This window comes from Habropoda laboriosa, unplaced genomic scaffold, assembly GCF_001263275.1.
Source record: "Habropoda laboriosa isolate 0110345459 unplaced genomic scaffold, ASM126327v1 scaffold175, whole genome shotgun sequence".
Taxonomy (NCBI): Eukaryota; Metazoa; Arthropoda; class Insecta; order Hymenoptera; family Apidae; genus Habropoda; species Habropoda laboriosa.
The window spans coordinates 1,136,667-1,141,657 of record NW_017100347.1 but is presented as its reverse complement, the minus strand read 5'-3'; the positions used below and the strand labels follow the sequence as shown (position 1 = coordinate 1,141,657).

Sequence of the window (4,991 nt, the reverse complement as noted above, 5' to 3'; positions counted from 1 at the left end):
TTTTTTATATAATTTTCTGTAAAATAATTAAGTTTGTATTGCAAAATTCTAAGATTTAAGAATAATTATGGTAAATAGCATTATAAAGTTATCTATACATAATTTCTGCACAAAATAATATTTGCTTAATATATACTCTACATTTTTACAAATTTTTATTGATCATATCTCAAAAAGTATTCAATGTAAACACGTAATATGTTTGTTATATTATTCGATTATTCCTTTCAAAATCTTTATTGTACTTTTTTTTATTTCCAATTACATCTAACGAAGAAAAAATGCAAATTTTGGAAGAAGAAATTTTGATACAATGCAGCATAATGTACAAGTCACGTGAAGGATAAGTAACAATTATATCATTTTTAAATGTTTGCAATTTCTAATTATCTACAACAATGTATTCTATCTTATAATAAAAAAAATAAAAGACGGTAAAAAGTAACAGGCACGTATACTTTCAGATGGTAATTATAACTTGTACGCTTCCCTTACATAACCTTGGACTTTGGACGTGTTCGTCTGCCTGGAAGAGTGGCTATAATTTTAGCAAACAATTACTTGATCTCGCTGTACATTCTAAATTCATCCGCATATCATGCGTATAATCTGAATCTTAATCTATTATGAATTTTCTAACAATATACTGTCTCGATCCTATTTTGTAACGTCTTTCAATGTTTTAATCAATATAAGCAAGACGTATTTTAAAAAATACGTCTTTGTAAAAAAGCAATACCGTTTTTGCAATAAATAAATCATATTTTTATATGATTATGCTAAAATAATAAAGTTATTTCTTTTTATATTAGAGTGAAATTAAATTTATGTACTTCTCCAATTCTCATTAGTACTATAACGCATCGGTACAAAGAGCATTCACGTATGGCTGCATGTACAATTGCAGTTTCTTAAGTAAGGTCAACTGGCCTATTTGTGCCTACTCTACAGTTTACTTTTCACTATTTACAATAGTATATACGTATATTTTGAAGATCAATGATACTTTTATGATTTCTTTTGTATCAATTTTCCTATACTAACAAAAAAAAAGAGATTAAAGGGAAATGTTATTATTTCTAACATAAGTTCTTCTGAACAATTAATTTCCTTGTGAAGTATATCAAGGAATACGACTTTCCCGTTCTCATTTCAAAAGAGAAACTACAGGAGTAATTATAGTAAAGACTCTATAAGAATTCGTTGAGATGTATATGTTAACTGTTCATGGTTTATCCCCACCACGAGGGGGAATCTCCCTTGAACCATGCAAGCGAATGTGACACGGCCGTGGCATCTCTTTAATAATTTTTATTCCATTCGGTGGCAAATATTGGGATATTGGAATATGGGATATTCGATTCTTGTTATACTAAGGTTTACACTAGTCAGGACTCTTCACAAGCAGTTCGCAAACAGCTTGCGAGCAATTATAATTTACTAATAAATATAGATTTTCACTAAATTCAGCCGCTTGGATTTTCAACATAAATATTAACACTGCTGTTTTCAAAAACTTTAAAATCTGTGCATATTTATTTACTAGCGACAACGAATTCTTAAGAGTCATCGAAGGTTATTTACCAAAATCAGAAGTGGAATTTATAAATTAGTTTATGGCCGTTCAACCTGGAGTCCAACGGTTGTGACAACCGATATTCTATTTTATGCATGCATATGTATGTGTGTGGAATTTCTTATGAAGTAACTAAATGTAAACCGAATTATACCATGTTTGGTCTCATTTTAATCAGAAAAATATCATCGATATGTTAGTAACATTTTTATCAACAAAAAACCAAAAATAAGAAAGTTTCTTTTTGGATTAGTGCTGTCTCACCGATATGTAGGCATTTAATTTTTTACAACTGCTCGACTTTCAATATCTCTCTCTTCTTTGTCCGCTGTCCCTTTCTGCGTCCGTCGATGTCGATAAAATACAAAGAGTTTGGAAAATCTAGTACCTATCCCGTAACTGTTCCGCAACGGACCCAAATTTCGAACTCTTATACAGTATTTACTGTATAACGTAAATGTACGTTATTAGGTGTTAATAATTGAGTTTTACACAATATTAGCGAAAAATCTGTATTTGATTTTAACAAAATATGATTCTTAAACGAAAACCAATAATGTCTATGAATATTTATTTATTTACAACAAAGATATATAAGTTATATTCTCTATCACACGTATTACTACACTTTATTCCTTCTTAAAATGACAAACTTGATTTAAAAGTGTTTACATTTTACACAATACATGATATTTGTACTTTACTATGACAACATTGTTAATTTTAGCACAGAAGAATGCTACAAGGAAAACATGATTCAAATACACAAAACAAATATAAAACACAAAGTATACGAACGCAAATATAACATGATGTTGGATTATTTCTAAAAGCACTGAATAAAATATATTGCGTGAGAACAAAAATGTCTCAGCGTTCTTCTAAGCAAAGACACTAGGAGGACCACCAGATGTGCCTGGTGTTCGTCTTACAGTCAAGATACTCTACACTGCAAGACAATAGAATAAAAAGTTCGTAGGTATAAGCGGACCCCTACTTTCTCTTTTTAAGTGTCCAGAATAAAGTGTCCAGAATTTATTCGTACAGAAAAGATGTTCTTTCCGAGCCGTGCTAATATAGGAAAATTCGATATATAAAAAGAAACCTTTATTTCAATCACCCATTTCCAATACATGAGAATAAACAAATAATTCAAAATATTCAAATGTTTCTAAATTTTAATCAATCTTCCATGAATGTACTATACCAATTATTAAACTTTAATACGTACCATATTTCTTTATGTAAGACAATAAAGTAAAAGAAACTACAAAATTCGGTGTTAAACACAAATATATATATATATAATATCAGTCAACAAATTTTCAAAATGTACATTAAATATTACAAAGTGTATATTAATTAAGTAATAATAAAGTAATAATTCTTTATGCGATAAGCTATCGATGAATTTGAAATTTAATTTTTTTGGATTTGTTTATTATTTTGTTAAATACTATATTACAGTAAACATCTATTTTCCAATATGTTGGAAGTAATTATTTTTAATCCACATGTTATGTCCTGATTTGTACCGTTAGTTTGTGTATATATCTATATATAGAAAATAGAATGTCTGTTGTGTGCATTTATGTTCTCTATTAACTCCTAAGGCTTCTGATCGATCTGGACCAAATTTTGCATAGTTACTCTGTAGCATCCTGTGAGAAATATAGGTTACCACGAGACCTGGATAATCCAAGTTTATTAATGTATTATTATGTAAGTAAGCATTGCGTAATGAAGCATACTATGTAAGTAAACATTGTGTAATAAATAATGAAGGCAGCAGTTAATTTTTTAATATCTGCTACAATAAAAAACAAACGGAATTTGATGCCTAGACAATATCGGATCGTTGAAGCTTTTACGTTTAAATAATTTTACATTATTTTTATCTGAAATTTGAACTGATCTGAATTTACGTCTATTTGACTGCATTCAATACTTAAAAAAAACAAACAATGATGTTCAGTTATTCTTCATTATTAATAGCTCATTAAGTAATACATTTTTCAGAAACTTCTACAAAATTGATTATGATACATCATTCGAGACGATTTTTATTTCATTAAAAATATGGCGGCACTTTCATTTTTAAGTAAGGTCACGTTGAAAATAAAAACAGAGTTTTAAGTAATATCACATTAATTGCGTATTATATTCAAATAACGTAAATATGAATGTATTGCAAAATCAATTTTTATCTTTATGAAACTGTTATCGTCATTATTACTACTTGTAATTAATTATACTGATATTAATTCAAACTTTTCAGAAAACAAACAATAATTACAAATACAAAAAGCGGATTGAAATTCGTTTCAACGGACATTAGAGATTGGTATTTTGAAAAGTGTTGCCAATCGAAGAATTAAAATTTTATTACCTTTTTTTTTTTTATTACCTTTAAAGGTCAATAATTTGTACCGTACTATGACATAACAATAAAAATAATGGTACTAAATATACCTCTAAAATTATTAAGGAATACTTAGATCGAAAAATATTATTCTTCCTTTACTGACAAGTTTATTTTTGGTAAGTATAACAAGTCAACAGTGACGCAAAACTTGTTAAGCATATGCAGTGTACGTCTGAAACGTGTTGGGCTTGTACGGATGTTTACATTTTTTCCGGATAAAAGCATCGGTTCACAGCTAAAAATTTCTTACTGATCATGAATAAGTGAAAGTAATATAATTATTAAATACTGTACTTGTTAGTGTGTACATAATATATATATACGTTATTCGTAAATATTAGTTATATTTAATTTTGCAAAATTCAAAATGTGAAACATGTAATTTATTTTAATTATTCTATCGATACCCTGAAAATAAATATTAAATGACAATTATTCCTCTTAAGTTAATCTACCGTGATATGGTAAATTACAAATCACATACATATGTATCACGTTTATCTATTCCGCAGATTATCTCAAGTATATCGCATTTTATCGTAATTATAAAAACGTACTTCAGGATTTATTCAACGATATCTTGGAGTATGTGTAATTATACAGTATGAATGGTGAAAAAGTAACGGAGTCTTTAATCTGAATGATAAAATGAAGTAACAAACATAAATATGTGAGATATTTTCTTACGTCATTACAACTGATTTCGATGACCTCATTACTAAAACAAATGCATACCCGTATCTAAACAGGAACTAATCTAATTATAATTCGAATAATTTGCCATTTCATTAAAAATACAATGTCTTGTGCATAATTATGATTCTACAGTTTTTACGGCTAAAAGAAAATACAATGCATTAACTAAGTGATATAATTCAAGCTTAAAAACTTTACAAAAAATATATAGTTGCATTTACACAGCACTTAACAATTGAAACAGAATTTTAAAAGAAACGGTTCTTTATTAAACATAAAAGCAAAATGTTATAA

General features: G+C 27.9%; 1 protein-coding gene across 1 annotated transcript in view; it reads right to left on the bottom strand.

Moving 5' to 3' along the window:
• Nucleotides 1-4,991, bottom strand: part of LOC108574603 (carnitine O-palmitoyltransferase 1, liver isoform-like) — a 14,804-nt gene that overhangs the window by 7,367 nt on the left and 2,446 nt on the right.